We start from the raw sequence: 19,701 nt of genomic DNA on the forward strand, positions 1-19,701 counted from the left end.
CAAGACGTTTGCAATTCTGAGAAAAATAGGGATAAGTTATAGGAAAGGACGGATAATATACAATATATACAGAAACCAAGACGGAATATTAAGATTGGAAGGCCAACGACGAAGGCCTCGGATTGTAAAGGATGTAAGACAGGGACGTATTCTTTCGCGCCTACCGTTCAATCTATATATCGAAGAAACAATGAGGGAAATAAAAGGAAAGTTCAAGAGTGAGATTAAAATTCATGGTGAAAGGATGTCAGTCACAAGATTCACTGATGACATTGTTGTTCTGAGCGAAAGTGAAAAAGAATTTCAGGATGTGTTGAATTGAATGAACAATCTAATGAGTATAGAATGTGGACTGAGAGTAAATCTAACACCAACTAAAGTAAAGAGGAGTAGCAGAACTGAAAACAGCGAGAGAATTAACATTCGAATTGGTGATCATGAAGTAGATGAAGTTATGGGATTCTGCTACCCACACAGCAAAAAGCGGCATGATGGATGGAGCTAGAAGCACATAAAAAGCAGATTATCACTGGCAAAAATGGCATTCCTGGCCAATAGAAGTCTACTAGTATCAAATATAGGCCTCAATTTGATGAAAAATTTCTGAGAATGTACTTTTGGAGCACAGAAAAATGGCTCTAAGCACTATGGGACTTAACATCTGAGGTCATCAGTCCCCTAGACTTAGAACTACTTAAATCTGTCTAACCTAAGGACATCACATAAATCCATGCCCGAGGCAGGATTCGAACCTGTAACCGTAGCAGCAGAAGGAATTAGGTTGGGCTTTAAAACAACTGATGATAGCGAAAGTAGAGAGAATATAAAAAGTACACTGGCAACGTAGATTTAAGTGTTAGAAAGCCCGTCCTGAAGATTTTTGTTTGGAGTGTAGCCATTTATGGAAGTAAAAAGCGGATGATTAACAGTTCAGACATACAGCGAATAGAAGTAATTTAAATGAGATGCTACAGAAGAATACTGAAGACCAGAACCGGGGATCATGTAACTAATGAGAAGGTACCGAATAGGATTTGCAGGAAAAGAAATTTGTGGCATAAGTTGACTGAAACAAGGGGTCAGTTGATAAGACACATTCGGAGACATCAGAGGATCACCAGTTTAGTCAGGAGGGAATGGTGGGGACCGGGGGGGGGGGGGGCAGGAAGCGGGAAAGGGGTAAAAACTGTCGAGGGAAACCAAGAGATGCATACAGTAAGCAGATTGGAAAGATTGTAATTTGTAGTAGTCATTAGGAGATTAAGAGGTTTGCACAGGATAGGGTGGCGCGGAGAGCTGCATCAAACCAGTCTTCGGACTGAAGACCACAACAACAAACAACAATTATCTTATTACTTTCCGGGAGCATTCTGAGATGTGACCATTGGACTGGAACGGTTCCACCGCTAACAGCCCATACGCTGCCTCCAACTGGCTCTTAACAACTCCCGTCAATAATTTCCACACCACAAATCAGCAGTAGAGTTCAAGGTCAACAGAGGAAAAGTCACAGTAAAGCACCACTGTCATATTTGCACAAAAACTAACTATGTAATTGGTACCATTTATGCCAACGGCCTTGCCGCAGTGATAACACCGGTCCCCGTCAGATCACCGAAGTTAAGCGCTGCCGGGCTGGGCTAGCACTTGGATGAGTGACCATCCGGTCTGCCGAGCGCTGTTGGCAAGCGGGGTGCACTCAGCCCTTGTGAGGCAATCTGAGGAGCTACTTGACTGAGAAGTAGCGGCTCCGGTCTCGGTCGGCCGGGAGAGCGGTGTGCTGACCACATGCCCCTCCATATCCGCATCCCGTGACGCCTGTGGGCTGACGATGACACGGCAGCTGGTCGGTACCGTTGAGGCCTTCATGTCCTCTTCGGGTAGAGTTTAGTTTTAATTGGTACGATTTAACCCTAGTCATGCCTGTCACGTATAGCCACCACCACCTCCAGCTAGCTAATGGCTCCATGGTCTACTATGAGAACTCTTTTTTACCGAACAAGTCCAAGGTAACTAAACCCGCAACTGTAGTCGAGAAAAATAGGAAACTGCCTAAGCAGAATTGGAAGCCTGCGTACAGGAACGCACTTTCGAGTTCTTTGTAGGTTTTCTGTACCACAACCGTAACCACGTCGATCATGAAGGACCACTAATTCTAGATTTCCAATACAATAACCACTTTAAAGCCAAACTCCGGCCCAGAAAGCCCACGACTTGACACGAGCGCAGACGGTTGTTGGCTGACTCTCGATTTCGCGAGCTCCAATCCGTTCCGCGAATATTTTTTAACATGTATACCTTTCACTCAGTCATAATCAAGAGGAAATTGTAGACATTCTCACTTGCCGTTGCCTGATCCTGATTACAGTGCTTTTGTATCGGGTACCTTCTTACAGGACGTTCTGAACTTCGTCTGCAAAGGAAGTTACAAGCACTGGTCGTCAAGGGGAAATGCTGGTCTTTGAAATCAGTCTAACCGGCTCGGAGCCCAACCAAGTTAGGAGGATTAGATAAAGCCCGGCCCATCAACTTGAGGCCGAACGAAAACCCCTTCCCCAGCGTGTGAAAAGTAGCCGATGTGGCTACAATAGCGAGAAGGCTAGTACACATGAGTGCCTAAGAAATGATATAATAAATATTGCAAAATATTGTCAACAAATGTCCAAATTATTAACTGTTATGAGTCCACGATGAGGCTATCCAAAAAGGCGGTGCTGTATGAGCTACAGAAGCCACCACTCTCACACTAGCGACTCCATTCAGAGCACGCCATTGAGTACACAGATTCCCGTGCCCGTAAGGGCGAGACTATTGTAAGCTCAAAGGAAGAATAAACATTGTTTCGACATGTTGCTACACGATAAAAGACTGCTACGGTGGCAGGTTCGAATCCTGCCTCGGGCATGGATGTGTGTGATGTCCTTAGGTTAGTTAGGTTTAAGTAGTTCTAAGTTCTAGGGGACTGATGACCACAGCAGTTGAGTCTCATAGTGCTCAGAGCCATTTGAACACGATAAAAAGTTCTTGGTTAATTCGCCTTGTCAGATTCGTATAATATCGCAAGCTTTCGAACGCTGCCTCCATTATCGTCGTCAAGGGCTGTCTGACTATCGTGGAACTCGCGGTTACATCACGGAGGTGGCGTGTGCTCCGGTGGCGCCCTCTGCATCCACAGTTTACATTTGAGATCTCTGCCCAACGTCGCCTGTAGAGCCGCCACTCGTATCAGTCTGTAAACTCTGTGAAGCCGTCCTTTGTGACTTTTCTTTATCAAGTGCACGCTTCCGTGGAATGGTAAGACCGTGGCCAGCTTCCTATTGAACTTGTTATTACAGAGTCATTTGAGGAAGAATAGAAGATTGGGTTTGACATCCCCGTCGACATCGAGGTCCTTAGAGATGGAACACAAGCTCGGATTGTTTCAAGGACAGGGAAGCAAATCGGCTATGCCTTTTCAAAGGAACCATATCGACATTTGCCTGGAACGATGTAGGCAAATCACAGGAAACAGAGTCAATTGAGGCTTCCATCCCTGTGATGACGGACGAAGCGCGCAGATCACCAGTTGAGGCGACCACCCCTTCAGCAGAAAGGGATGGAATCGCCCAGCGCTCAGAGAGAGAAAGCATTGCAGCGCAGGTACCAATTTGTTTTCATTGGAGGTCTAGCGCGGCCCGCGCCAGTCGCCTGGTCACTCGCAGGCAGGAGTGGAGAGGCAGAATGCCCGGAGACCCCGTCCGCACGTGAGGTTTGACCCTGCGACCCTTCGGAACGGCGCCGGCAGTCCCAGATACACATGCAGGTGCCGAGCAGTGCGGCCATCGCCCGTCGCGGCCCAGGACGAGGACATCTTGCGTAACGCCTCCACTCGCCTAGGCGCGCTCCTTTCTCGCAGGGAGATGTGTCACTGTCGCCGCTTTCGCACGGCCGCCGAATTCCTAAGCAGCCGCAACGCATTATTCAATCGGTTCGCACTCGCTATTCGCCGGCCGCCCGACGCACGGGTCAGTTTTCGGTTTCGCAAGCGGAGCAGCAGCCTCGACCACCCGGCAGCTTCTGGTGTGTCGCGTGCTACCGCCCGAACGATGCTCGTCGACCTACTCAGAACGGCATAACCTGTCAGCCGGCGTATGGAGAGGCAGCTACTGAATATGGAACGAGCCACACATGCCGAGGCTGGAACCGTATCGCCACACCAGGAAGAGACGGAAACTGCCGCCGTTATCTGACTTTCAGATTCCAGAAAGACAGACACACACTGTCCAAAGCGTCAGACCGAACACAAAAAATACAATAAGGAACACAACAATACCAGCTTTAGTTATTATTGGATGAAAACAGCGTCCTGGCTATTGCTGTACCGTCTGAAAGGAAGGAAGATTAGACGTACAATGTAGGCTCTCACGACCTGTATTTATTTCACTTACAGTTTGTAGGTTGAGAGGCCGTGGTCGACGTACACTGAGGTGATGAAAGTCATGGGATACCTCCTAACATCGCGTCGGACCTTCTTTTGCCCGGCGGAGTGCAGCAACGCGACGTAGCATGGACTTCAGAAGTCGCTGGAACTCCCCTGCCGATAATATTGAGCCACGTTACCTCTACAGCCGCCACAATCGCGAAAGTGTTGCCGGTGCAGGATTTGTTGCACGATCCGACCTCTAGATTATGTCCCTTAAATGTTCGATGGCATCCACGTCAGACGATCTAGGTGGCCGAATCGTTTGTTCGAACTGTCCAGAATGTTCTTCAAGCCAATTGTGAACATTTGTGGCCCGGTGACATGACATCGTTGTCTGAGAACAAGAAGTCCACGAATGGCGACAAATGGTCTCCACGTAGCCGACCGTAACTATTCCCGGTCAATGGTACGTTCATTTGGAACAGAGGACCCAGTCCATTCCATGTAAGCACAGCCCACACCATTATGAAGCCACCATCAGCTAGCACTATGCCTCTGACAACTTGGGTCCATGGCGTTGTGGGGTCTGCGCCACACTCCAACACTACCATCAGCTCTTACCAAGTGAAATCGAGTCTCATCTGACCAGGTCACGGTTTTCTGTCGTCTAGGGTCCAACCGATATGGTCACGAGCCAAGGAGAAGAGGTGCAGGCGATGTCGTGCTGCTAGCAGATGCACTCGCGTCAGTCGTCTGCTGCCATAGCCCATTAACGTCAAATTTCGCCTCTCTGTCTAAACGGATATGTTCGTGGTACGACCCACATTGATTTCAGCGACTGTTTCATGCAGAGTTGCTTCTCTGTTAGCACTGACAAATCTATGCAAACGCCGCTGCTCTCGGTTGTCAAGTGACGACCATCGGCCAATGCGTTGTCTGTAATGAGAGGTAATACCTGAAACTTGGTTTTCTCGGCACACTCTTGACACTGTGGATATCGGAATATTGAATTCCCTAAGGATGCGTCTAGCTCCATCTACCATTCCGAGTTCAAACTCTGTTAATTCCCGTCTTTTGACCATAATCATTCTGGACACCCTTTCACGTGAATAACCTGGGTATAAATGACAGCTCCAGCTCTTTATACTTTGCATATGCGGTACTACCGCCATCTGTATATGTTACTATCGCTAACCCATAACTTTTGTCACGTTAGCATATAACACTACTGGCTGATTACCCTGCATTCACTGGGCGTGTACTAAACCTAATCTTGTATTAGTCCGTCTCCTCCATCATCCTTTCTACATCTATCTCCTCCATCCTCTCCCTCTGTCCACTTCCTCAATTCCTCCCTCCCCCCTCCCCCCGCACTCTCTGGTCGTCTCCTCCTGTCCCCTGTCTTGATCCTTCTCCTCCTACCTCTCTCTCTGTCCATCTGCTCCTTCCCTACCTGTCCAACTCATCCTTTCCAACTCTTTCTCCGTCTCAGCAAGTACAGAAAGCGCTACAGACATACAAATGACAGAACAGGGAAGAGCATGAAGCTTTCAAAACGATTGCTCATCTACAATACATTGGAAATGTTTTAGCGAAAATAGGCAGAAAGTTGAGAAAACATAAAATTAAAGTAATCTTCGATCCTCCTTCTAAATTCTCGGCGCTATTGGTATCTCTTAAAGACAGAGTTGCACAAAGCAGAAGTTAACAAGATTCTCTGTGAATGTGGCAGTACTAGGGCAGTGTATATTCTGGCAGAAAATGCTGACTCATTTTTTATCAATGGTGTCATTTTTCACTGATGTCACTATTAGGACTTCCTTATCTCCAAATTCATTCCAGGTATCTTGACATCCTGGTATCTGCAAATGTCAAGGAGGAGAGAGATGGAGAGGATCCTGCACTTCTTCATATTTTTCATGAACCACTCCCCACCTCATACCCCACAAGCCCATGCTCCTGTGCATCCACTCTCCAAAATGTTTGCATTATTGGCTTCCTAGAATTCGGTTAAGTACTGGATCACCTGCCCTCACATTGGTAACATTGATTTGAATTGTATATCATTCGCCACATTCCTCTGTAAACAACTGAAAACCAACATTTACTTATAAAATATAAATAACGATTTAAGACTTTTTGAAAATGACGTTTTTACATTAAACACTATTCCACAAGCTTTGAAAACGTATAAAAAGGCAAGTCATATCCTACTTGCTCCTGCCACAAGCAGATGCCTGCTCTGAAAAATCAATATTTCTCTATAAAGAATTAAATGCCAATATTTCCTTATAAAATATATACAACAAATTAGGAAATTGTATTTGTTGAACATGTATTTTACCTTAAATACCATCCCATAAACCCAGAAAACGAAAAATAATAGAAAATCTAGTTTTGGTTCCCAGTTCCTCCAGTCACCAATAGCAGACTGCACTGAAAAAATCGTCGTAAGTTCGATGTTTGTACCACGACAATAGATGACTCCACTGTTAAAAATCGTTTTTAGGTCTTTGGTTGCACCGTGAATAAGAAGTTCTCACTGTTATTAATAGATGGCTCTACAGTAAAAAATTACAACTTAGTCGTAAATTAATTATTTTTCATAACTAAGGTGTTGCAATATTGTAAAATGTCTGCAAAATACGGAGGCAGCACGAAAAATGCAATCTTTACACTGGATATTCAGGGCTTAGTTGAGGTTAATATACGGGAAAACGCTGAAAGACGCAAATCAACTAAATAGATGTCACAGTGTTGCAATTAAAAAACGCAACGAAATTGTAAATCAATTATTTTCCACATCTAAGATGTTGCAAAAACTCTAAAATATCTGCAGAATACGACTGCAATGCGAAAAATACGATGTTTACATAGTTAGTTCAGGGGAAGTTCGATTTTAACACCACAATTACATAATGGTGCCAGTATATTCCTGCTCAGCTGAAAAAAGAAACAAAGTTGTAAATTAATTATTTTTCTGCATCTAAGATTTTGAAAAAGTTCTAATATGTTTGCAAAATGCGTTAGCAGTACAAAAAAGTGCGATGTTTACGTTGCTAACTGAGGTTAATGTACGTAAACAAACCATGTTGTTGTTGTTGTGGTCTTCAGTCCTGAGACTGGTTTGATGCAGCTCTCCATGCTACTCTATCCTGTGCAAGCTTCTTCATCTCCCAGTACCTACTGCAACCTACATCCTTCTGAATCTGCTTAGTGTATTCATCTCTTGGTCTCCCCCTACGATTTTTACCCTCCACGCTGCCCTCCAATACTAAATTGGTGATCCCTTGATGCCTCAGAACATGTCCTACCAACCGATCCCTTCTTCTGGTCAAGTTGTGCCACAAACTCCTCTTCTCCCCAATCCTATTCAGTACCTCCTCATTAGTTATGTGATCTACCCATCTAATCTTCAGCATACAGGATGAGATACATGTGTTGTTGTTGTGGTCTTCAGTCCAGAGACTGGTTTGATGCAGCTCTCCATGCTACTCTATCCTGTGCAAGCTTATTCATTTCCAAGTAACTACTACACCCTACATCCTTCTGAACCTGCTTAGTGTATTTACCTCTTGGTCTCCCTCTATGATTTTTACCCTCCATACTTCCCTCCAACACTAAATTGGCGCGCAGTCCGGAACCGTGCGACTGCTACGGTCGCAGGTTCGAATCCTGCCTCGGGCATGGATGTGTGTGATGTCCTTAGGTTAGTTAGGTTTAAGTAGTTCTAAGTTCTAGGGGACTGATGACCATAGATGTGAAGTCCCATAGTGCTCAGAGCCATTTGAACCATTTGAACCACTAAATTGGTGATCCCTTGATGCCTCAGAACGTGTCCTACCAACCGATCCCTTCTTCTAGTCGAGCTGTGCCACACATTCGTCTTCTCCCCAATTCTACTCAGTACCTCCTCATTAGTTACGTGATCTACCCATCTAATATTCAGCATTCTTCTGTAGCACCACATTGCGAAAGCTTCTACTCTCTCCTTCTCTCAACTATTTATCGTCAATATTTCACATCCACACATGGCTACACTCCATGCAAATATTTTTAGAAAAGACTTCCTGACGCCTAAATCTATACTCGATGTTAACAAATTTCTCTCCAGAAACGCTTCTCTTGCCATTGCCAGTCTACATTTTATATCCTCTCTACTTCGACAATCCTCAGTTATTTTGCTCCTCAAATAGCAGAACTCTTCACCTGCTTTAAATGTCTCATTTCCTAATATACAGGGTTATTACAAATGATTGAAGCGATTTCACAGCTCTACAATAACTTTATTATTTGAGATATTTTCACAATGCTTTGCACACACATACAAAAAGTTTTTTTAGGCATTCACAAATGTTCGATATGTGCCCCTTTAGTGATTCGGCAGACATCAAGCCGATAATCAAGTTCCTCCCACACTCGGCGCAGCATGTCCCCATCAATGAGTTCGAAAGCATCGTTGATGTGAGCTCGCAGTTCTGGCACGTTTCTTGGTAGAGGAGGTTTAAACACTGAATCTTTCACATAACCCCGCAGAAAGAAATCGCATGGGGTTAAGTCGGGAGAGCGTGGAGGCCATGACATGAATTGCTGATCATGATCTCCACCACGACCGATCCATTGGTTTTCCAATCTCCTGTTTAAGAAATGCCGAACATCATGATGGAAGTGCGGTGGAGCACCATCTTGTTGAAAGATGAAGTCGGCGCTGTCGGTCTCCAGTTGCGGCATGAGCCAATTTTCCAGCATGTCCAGATACACGTGTCCTGTAACGTTTTTTTTCGCAGAAGAAAAAGGGGTCGTTTCTTCGCTCACTGCAGGCCGACCCTTTGATTTCCCCTTGCAGAGGCATCCAGAAGCTTTAAACTGCGCATACCATCGCCGAATGGAGTTAGCAGTTGGTGGATCTTTGTTGAACTTCGTCCTGAAGTGTCGTTGCACTGTTATGACTGGCTGATGTGAGTGCATTTCAAGCACGACATACGCTTTCTCGGCTCCTGTCGCTATTTTGTCTCACTGCGCTCTCGAGCGCTCTGGCGGCAGAAACCTGAAGTGCGGCTTCAGCCGAACAAAACTTTATGAGTTTTTCTACCTATCTGTAGTGTGTCGTGACCATATGTCAATACTAGCGGTTCTAGGCGCTCAGTCCGGAACCGCGGGACTGCTACGGTCGCAGGTTCGAATCCTGCCTCGGGCATGGATGTGTGTGCTGTCCATAGGTTAGTTAGGTTTAATTAGTTCTAAGTTCTAGGCGACTGATGACCTCAGAAGTTAAGTCGCATAGTGCTCAGAGCCATTTGAACCATTTGCACCATATGTCAATGAATGGAGCTACAGTGAATTAATGAAATCGCTTCAATCATTTGTAATAGCCCTGTAGTTCCTTCAACATCACCTGATTTAATTAGAATACATTCCATTATCCTCGTTTTGCTTTTGTTGATGTTCAACTTATATCCTCCTTTCAAGACACTGTCCATTCCGTTCAACTGCTCTTCCATGTCCTTTGCTGACCCTGACAGAATCACAACGTCATAGGCAAACCTCAAAAGTTTTTATTTCTTCTCCACCGATTTTAATTCCTAGTCCAAATTTTACTTTTGTTTCCTTCACTGCTTGCTCAATATACAGATTTAGTAACGTCGGGAATAGGCTACAACCCTGTCTCACTCCCTTCCCAACCACTGCTTCGCTTTAGTGCTCCTCGACTATTATTGCTGCCATATGGTTTCTGTACAAATTGTAAATAGCCTTTCGCTCCTTGTATTTGACCCCTGCCACCTTCAGAATTTGAAAGAGAGTATTCCAGTCAACACAGTCAAAAGCTTTCTCTAAGTCTACAAATGCTAGAAACGTAGGTTTGCCTTTTCTTACCCTATCTTCAAAGGTAAATCGTAGGGTCACTATTGCCTCACGTGTTCCAATATTTGTATGGAATCCGAACTGATCTTTACCAGGGTCGGCTTCTACCAGTTTTTCCATTCGTCCGTAAAGAATTCACAGTCTGGATCCGCGTGACCGCTACGGTCGCAGGTTCGAATCCTGCCTCGGGCATGGATGTGTGTGATGACCTTAGGTTAGTTAGGTTTAAGTCGTTCTAAGATCTAGGGGACTGATGACCACAGCAGTTAAGACCCGTAGTGCTCAGAGCCATTTGTAAAGAACTCTTGTTACTATTTTGCAGCCGTGACTTATTAAGCTGACAGTTCGGTAATATCCACATCTGTCAACACCTGCTTTCTTTGGTATTGGAATTATTATATTCTTCTTGAAGTTTGAAGGTAATTCGCCTGTCTCATACATCTTGCTTACCAGATGGTAGAGTTCTGTCGTAACTGGCTCTCCCAAGGCTGTCAGTAGTTCTAATGGAATGTTGTCTACTCCCGGGGCCTTGTTTCGACGTATGTCTTTCAATGCTCTGTCAAATTCTTCACGCGGTAACATATCTCCCATTTCATCTTGTCTTACGTAGTCTTCCATTTCCATATTATTGCACTCAAGTACCTCGCCCTTGTATAGACCCTCTATATACTTCCATCTTCTTTATTTCGCCGCGCGGTGTAAGGGCGCCTTGCCACATTTCGCGCGGTTCCCCCCATCGGAGGTTCGAGTCCTCCCTCGGGCATGAGTGTGTGTGTGTTGTCCTTAGCGTAAGTGAGTTTCAGTTAGATTAAGTAGTGTGTAAACCTAGGGACCGATGACCTCAGCAGTTTGGTCCCATAGAAACTTACCACAAATTTCAGCTTTCCCTTCTTTGCTTAGAACGGGTTTTTATTCTGAGCTCTTGACATTCATACAAGTGGTTCTCTTTTCTCCAAAGGTCTCTTTAATTTTCCTGTAGGCAGTATCTTTCTTACCCCTAGTGATATATGTCTCTACATCCTTACATTTAGCCTCTAGCCATCCATGCTTAGTCATTTAGCACTTCCTGTCGATCTCTTTTTTGAGACGTTTGTATTCCTTTCTGCCTGCTTCATTTAGTGCATTTTTATATTTTCTGCTTTCATCAGTTAAATTCAATATCCTTTGTGTTACCCAAGGATTTCTACTAGCCTTCGGCTTTTGACCTGCTGCCTTCACTATTTCACCTCTCAAAGCTACCCATTCTTCTCCTGCTGTATTACTTTCCGCTGTTCTAGTCAATCGTTCCCTAAGCTCTCTCTGAAACTCTCTACAACCTCTATGAGATACATAGGGAACTCAAAGTAGTTACGTCTTGAACTTACAGTTTTCGATCAAACGTCTGTATTAGTGACAGAAGACTGATAGTGCACCACAACAACAAAGGCAAAAAAAATGAAAAGTGTGAAGAAAACTGTTCGAAACATAAAAATATGTTTATGTTTCGTAAATAGAGCGGTAGTGCGACCTCCAGCATGTGACCAGATAAGAGGAAACGCGAAGAACTGTAAGTATTTGTTAACAGATATTCAGTTGTTCCGTGAGATTTCGGGAAAACCTTCGGATGTCACAACTTGTTGCCAAAATATTTCGGCACAGAGTCATCTGGCCATCTTCAGGTGTTTACTGGCCAAAGTACACTGAGTTCCCCTTCATATGACCCGCCAGCACATGCATGGTGTACTCAGTTGTCACTGTACGTGTGTTGCTAGAGCGTATGCACTTCTGCTGTAAGCTTATGCTGCTGTGAGCTCCCTCCGAGGTGAAAACTCGCCTCATCGAAATGAGATCGAAAGACTTCACGTGGTAAATTCGCACAACGAAATCGGCTACGCAGTGCGTGAAGTTTATTCGTGACAGGATTGCATGTGTATCTAACAGTCACGATTGATAAGGCTCTCAGACAGTCGTATTTCCACTGTTTCCTTGATAACTTTATACACTGCGTTCTGCGATTTTTACCTCATGACGACGACCGATCTGGTATCGATGAGATGATCTTCCACCTCGGGGGAAGCTCACAGCAACGCAAACACCAGCAGGAGGAGCATATGGCGCTCAAGCAACACACGTGCAGTGACAAAGAGAAGGAATGTGGCCAGCATACTCTGCACCGAAACATCCTTGCAGCAAGTTACTGACATCTGGCAGCTTGCCAGAAATTTCATGGACCAAACTTTATGCCAAGAAAGTATTATTATCATTATTATTATTATCATTATTATTGTTATTATTATTAGTAGTAGTAGTATTTTAGCTTTTGAGAATCTGAATCAGCTGAAGCATGGAATGTTCCCTGTTATCTTTAAATCAGAAATGTCGGAACTCAGTAACAATATTTTTTTAAATTATGTTTTTCCTAATGACAGCTTCGAATGTTCTACATGCAGACATTGAAGGAAAGAAAAACAATGATTCGTAGCATGTAGCAGTTGTCCTTCCAGTGGAATAAGCAGACGAATGGTAGTAATATTTTCGAAGTTATTAAGAAGAGGAAATGTAATCGAACATGCTGATAGAAGTGAGTTGGAAGAGGTAGGAGTTTGTACTGATGTCTGAGTTATGCAGAGCATTAAGGTGTGTAAAATAATAGATATTTTGGGAAGAAATGGTGGGAAAAAGGAACTGCGACTTACGAGAAAAATGCAGAAATTAAGGGCGGGGAAGAATGGACAGGGCAACATTAGTGTGTTCAAATGTTCAAATGTGTGTGAAATCTTATGGGACTTAACTGTTATGGTCATCAATCCCTAAGCTTACAAACTACTGAACCTAAATTATCCTACGGACAAACACACACACACCCATGCCCGAGGGAGGACTCGAACCTCCGCCCAACATTAGTGTGACGAGCAACAGTGCCATGTATTTATTTATTTATTTATGTAGTCTGATCTGGTTAGGGCCTAACTGTAAACGTAATGTGAGTAAATAACACTAATTGTGAACTAAGTAAGCTAATACTGGCAGTACTTCTACTGCTGCTGCTACTGTTGTCACTGAAAATGAGGAAATGACAATAATAACAACAATAATCATAGTTGCAGATATAAGAAGAATTTATATGTGTACAAAATATATGTTTTCTGATAAAGTGAGTTTTGGGGAAAGCAAATTTAAGGAGACTGCACCAGCTAAAAATACTGCCAAACGCCGGCCGGTATCGCCGAGCGGTACTAGGCGCTTCAGTCTGGAACCGCGCGACCACTACGGTCGCAGGTTCGAATCCTGCCTCGGGTATGGATGTGTGTGATGTCCTTAGGTTAGTTAGGTTTATGTACTTCTAAGTTCTATGGGACTGATGGCCTCAGATGTTAAGTCCCATAGTGCTCAGAGCCATTTGAACCATTTTACTGCGAAACGAGAAAGTTCTGGTTGGAAAGAACGATGTACAGGGGTCACGAATCCGTACAGAGGCAAAGGTAGTCGTTATTATTACTTCAGCAGATACGTCGTTAACTGTCTTAAGAAGCTGGAGATATTATCCAGTTTTCTAATATAACTACAGCAGGTAATGCCAGAATCAGGTTCATGCTACTGAGAAGTGCTTCGAAAAAGTGGTACAGAAATGATTTTGCTATGCTGGAAAAGGGAGTTTCTGCCATGTTTTTCGGACAAGAGCGTTAAGATCGGGGAGAGATACGGGGGGCAGTGTTCATTGATAAGACAGTAGAGAAGACAAAGGGCACGGAAATCTCATCGCACCTCTGCACCCTGCCACGATAGCCATGCATATGATTGTGAAATGTGATCAAAGAGTCGATCATCACAGATATAACGAACCAGTTCCACGCGCCGTGAGCTTTCGGGAGAAAGGCCTTGCAGTATAACACAACAATAATCAATAGATGGAAGTATAAATGTTTGTACAAGTTTCTTTTTCAGGTCAAGAGGGAAGAGACTTTTATTTTTTTTTTTTGGGCATGTAGAGATGCTGACACCCTCTTGCACACTGCACTTACGTGCTCAGTTCAATTTTGATTTTCATCTATTATTACTCCTAGACTCTTCGCTGAAGGATAGAAGCTGATATATGTCCCATTTTGGTTTAAAGATGGTAGGTATTCCCTATATTTCGTGCTAACGAGCCTAGAATTACCAACCAGTACAGCTTGAGTTTTGGATTCCCACTTTCATAGTGCATAGTGATTCTCGATAGTAGTATTCAGGTTTACTGGTTTCACATTTAGATACAACTGGAGGTCTTCAGCATGCTTGTGTTATTTGCAGTGGGACAAAACTGATGATACATCACTGTCATACAATGAAAAGAGTATATAACCTAATACCGAATCCTGAGGGACGTCCTATAGTATCTACCTACACGGTGACTTCAAGGTTGCGGACATGAGCCATTGCTGGCGAGACGTCACGTACGAGCGAAACCATTGCACTGGAGTGTCGCGACGAGTTTTTCACTCGACATGAGGAAGTGTCGCTTGTCTGCCGTGTGAAGGTCGGCGCGCACACGCACGCGCAGACACTGCGAGGGGAATCCCGGGACGCGTGCGCAGCTGGTGGCGTTCCGGGTAGGCGGCGCCGGGCGCCTCTGCGGCAGGCAGCGACACGCTGCAGATTGACACGCCCGCGCATATACACTGTGTGGTCAAAAGCATCGGGACACCCCCAAAAACACGTTTTTCATATTAGGTGCATTGTGCTGCCACCCACTGCCAGGCGCTCCATATCAGCGACATCAGTAGTCATTAGACATCTTGAGAGAGCAGAGTGGGCCGATCCGCGCAACTGACGGACTTCGAACGTGGTCAGGTGATTGGGTGTCACTTGTGTCATACGTCTGGAAGCGAGATTTCCACACTCCTAAACATCGTCCTAGCGGATAGAGGTTCAGGGCACTCTCTTGTCCTAGGGGTGGGAAATTGCCCCTAAAGGCGGAAGAATCAGCAATGATCAACGACATGAGGATGCAGAAGGCAATGGAAACCACTGCATTAAAGACACGTAACGTGTATCCACAGGACATGTGGCCTGTATTTGAAGAAGTGTCATGATGATCTCTCCATTGGCAAAAGATTCCGGAATAGTCCCCCATTCGGATCTCCGGGAGGGGACTGCTAAGGGGGAGGTTACCATGAGAAAAAGATTGAATAATCAACGAAAGGATAACGTTCTACGAGTCGGGGCGTGGAATGTCAGAAGCTTGAACGTGGTAGGGAAACTAGAAAATCTGAAAAGGGGAATGCAAAGGCTCAATCTAGATATAGTAGGGGTCAGTGAAGTGAAGTGGAAGGATGACAAGGATTTCTGGTCAGATGAGTATCGGGTAATATCAACAGCAGCATAAAATGGTATAACAGGTGTAGGATTCGTTATGAATAGGAAGGTAGGGCAGGGGGTAGTATTACTGTGAACAGTGACCGGGTTGTTCTAATCAGAATCGACAGCAGACCAACACCGACAACGATAGTTCAGGTATACATGCCGACGTCGCAAGCTGAAGATGAACAGATAGAGAAAGTGTATGAGGATATTGAAAGGGTAATGCAGTATGTAAAGGGGGACGAAAATCTAATAGTCATGGGCGACTGGAATGCAGTTGTAGGGGAAGGAGTAGAAGAAAAGGTTACAGGAGAATATGGGCTCGGGACAAGGAATGAAAGAGGAGAAAGACTAATTGAGTTCTGTAACAAGTTTCAGCTAGTAATAGCGAATACCCTGTTCAAGAATAACAAGAGGAGGAAGTATACTTGGAAAAGGCCGGGAGATACGGGAAGATTTCAATTAGATTACATCATGGTCAGACAGAGATTCCGAAATCAGATACTGGATTGTAAGGCGTACCCAGGAGCAGATATAGACTCAGATCACGATATAGTAGTGATGAAGAGTAGGCTGAAGTTCAAGACATTAGTCAGGAAGAATCAATACCCAAAGAAGTGGGATACGGAAGTACTAAGGAATGACGAGATACGTTTGAAGTTCTCTAACGCTATAGACACAGCAATAAGGAATAGCGCAGTAGGCAGTACAGTTGAAGAGGAATGGACATCTCTAAAAAAGGGCTATCACAGAAGTTGGGAAGGAAAACATAGGTACAAAGAAGGTAGCTGCGAAGAAACCATGGGTAACAGAAGAAATACTTCAGTTGATTGATGAAAGGAGGAAGTACAAACATGTTTCGGGAAAATCAGGAATACAGAAATACAAGTCGCTGAGGAATTAAATAAATAGGAAGTGCAGGGAAGCTAAGACGAAATGGCTGCAGGAAAAATGTGAAGACATCGAAAAAGATATGATTGTCGGAAGGACAGACTCAACATACAGGAAAGTCAAAACACCCTTTGGTGACATTAAAAGCAACGGCGGTAACATTAAGAGTGCAACGGGAATTCCACTGTTAAATGCAGAGGAGAGAGCAGATAGGTGGAAAGAATACATTGAAAGCCTCTATGAGGGTGAAGATTTGTCTGATGTGATAGAAGAAGAAACAGGAGTCGATTTAGAAGAGATAGGGGATCCATTATTAGAATCGGAATTTAAAAGAGCTTTGGAGGACTTACGGGCAAATAAGGCAGAAGGGATAGATAACATTCCATCATAATTTCTAAAATCATTGGGGTAAGTGGCAACAAAACGACTATTCACGCTGGTGTGTAGAATATATGAGTCTGGCGATATACCATCTGACTTTCGGAAAAGCATCATCCACACAATTCCGAAGACGGCAAGAGCTGACAAGTGCGAGAAGTAACGCACAATCAGCTTAACAGCTCATACATCGAAGCTGCTTACAAGAATAATATACAGAAGAATGGAAAAGAAAATTGAGAATGCGCTAGGTGACGATCAGTTTGGCTTTAGGAAAAGTAAAGGGACGAGAGAGGCAATTCTGACGTTACAGCTAATAATGGAAGCAAGGCTAAAGAAAAATCAAGACACTTTCATAGGATTTGTCGACCTGGAAAAAGCGTTCGACAATATAAAATGGTGCAAGCTGTTCGAGATTCTGAAAAAACTAGGGGTAAGCTATAGGGAGAGACGGGTCATATACAATATGTACAACAACCAAGAGGGAATAATAAGAGTGGACGACCAAGAACGAAGTGCTCGTATTAAGAAGGGTGTAAGACAAGGCTGTAGCCTTTCGCCCCTACTCTTCAATCTGTACATCGAGGAAACAATGATGGAAATAAAAGAAAGGTTCAGGAGTGGAATTAAAATACAAGGTGAAAGGATATCAATGATACGATTCGCTGATGACATTGCTATCCTGAGTGAAAGTGAAGAAGAATTAAATGATCTGCTGAACGGAATGAACAGTCTAATGAGTATGGTTTGAGAGTAAATCGGAGAAAGACGAAGGTAATGAGAAGTAGTAGAATTGAGAACAGCGAGAAACTTAACATCAGGATTGATGGTCACGAAGTCAATGAAGTTAAGGAATTCTGCTACCTAGGCAGTAAAATAACCAATGACGGACGGAGGAAGGAGGACATCAAAAGCAGACTCGCTATGGCAAAAAAGGGATTTCTGGCCAAGAGAAGTCTACTAATATCAAATACCGGCCTTAATTTGAGGAAGAAATTTCTGAGGACGTACGTCTGGAGTACAGCATTGTATGGTAGTGAAACATGGACTGTGGGAAAACCGGAACAGAAGAGAATCGAAGCATTTCAGATGTGGTGCTATAGACGAATGTTGAAAATTAGGTGGACTGATAAGGTAAGGAATGAGGAGGTTCTACGCAGAATCGGAGAGGAAAGGAATATGTGGAAAACACTGATAAGGAGAAGGGACAGGATGATAGGACATCTGCTAAGACATGAGGGAATGACTTCCATGGTACTAGAGGGAGCTGTAGAGGGCAAAAACTGTAGAGGAAGACTGAGATTGGAATACGTCAAGCAAAAATTGAGGACGTAGGTTGCAAGTGCTACTCTGAGATGAAGAGGTTAGCACAGGAAAGGAATTCGTTGCGGGCCGCATCAAACCAGTCAGTAGACTCATGACCAAAAAAGAAAAAAAAAAACATCCCTAGGTCCACTGTTTCCGATATGATAGTGAAGTGGAATCGTGAAGGTACACGTACAGCACAAAACTGTACAGGCCGACCTCGTCTGTTGACAGGCAGAGACCGCCGATAGTTGAAGGGGGTCGTAATGTGTAATAGGCAGACATCTATCAAGACCATCACACAGGAATTCCAACTGCATCAGGATCCACTGCAAGTACTATGACAGTTAGGCGGGAGGTGAGAAAACTTCGATTTCATGGTCGAGCGGCTGCTCATAAGCCACTCATCACGCCGGAAAATGCCAAACGACGCCTCGCTTGGTGTAGGGAGCGTAAACATTGGACGATTGAATAGTGGAAAAACGTTGTGTGGAGTGGCGAATCACGGTACACAATGTGGCGATCCGATGGCAGGGTGTGAGTGTCGCGAATGCCCGGTGAAACGTGATCTGCCAGCGCGTGTAGTGGCAACAGTAAAATTCTGAGGCGGTGGTGTTAGGGTGTGGTCGTGTTTTCCATGGAGAGGGTTGCACCCCTTGTTGTTTTGCGTGGCGCTACCACAGCACAGACCTTCACTGATGTTTTAAGCACCTTCTTCCTTCCCACGGTTGAAGAGCAATTCGAAGATGGCGATTGCATCTTTCAACACGATCGAGCACCTGTTCATAATGCACGGCCTGTGGCGGAATGGTTACACCACAATAACATCCCTGTATTGGACTGGCCTGCACAGAGTCCTGACCTGAATCTTATAGAACGCCTTGGAATGTTTTGGAACGCCGACTTCGTGGCAGGCCTCACCGACCGACATCGATACCTCTCCTCAGTTCAGCACTCCGTTAACAACGGGCTGCCATTCCCCAAGAGACCTTCCAGCACATTATTGAAAGTATGCCTGCGAGAGTAAAAGCTGTCATCAGAGTTAAAGGTGAGCCAACAACACACTGAATCTTAGTATTACCGAAGGAGGACACCACGAACTTGTAAGTCATTTTAAGCCAGGTGTCCGGATACTTTTGATCACTTAGTGTATACATGTAGCGGGTTTTTACAACTAAACCTTCCCTATTTAACACGTTATAACATGGAAAGCAATTACCGTACGAGTACCATACTTGGTAGTATGAATGTCGAGAGTAAGAGGTCCAGCGTCACAGTGCCACATCCAGTTGCAACTATGGCCACCAGGTGCCGGGATCAGTCACCGTGATTCATAGTCTCACACCTGAGGATTCGCAGTGCACTTGCTGACGTGTCAACATGAGCTTGGACAAAAAGGGCAGGGCATTATTGGTGAAACACTGTTACCAAAACAACAGTAATGGTGGAGCTGCACTTCGAGAACATCGCCTGCAGAACGGATTACGGAAGGGTCCTCTTTCTCCACATGCTGTGCAGAGCATGAAGAAAAAGTTCAAATCAAC

At 44.4% G+C, this 19,701-nt stretch overlaps 1 pseudogene; it reads left to right on the forward strand.

Moving 5' to 3' along the window:
- Nucleotides 1-1,569: 1,569 nt before the first annotated feature.
- On the forward strand, nt 1,570-1,687 carry LOC126413499 (5S ribosomal RNA; annotated as a pseudogene).
- Nucleotides 1,688-19,701: the final 18,014 nt, after the last annotated feature.

This window comes from Schistocerca serialis, chromosome 7 (assembly GCF_023864345.2).
Source record: "Schistocerca serialis cubense isolate TAMUIC-IGC-003099 chromosome 7, iqSchSeri2.2, whole genome shotgun sequence".
Classification (NCBI taxonomy): Eukaryota; Metazoa; Arthropoda; class Insecta; order Orthoptera; family Acrididae; genus Schistocerca; species Schistocerca serialis.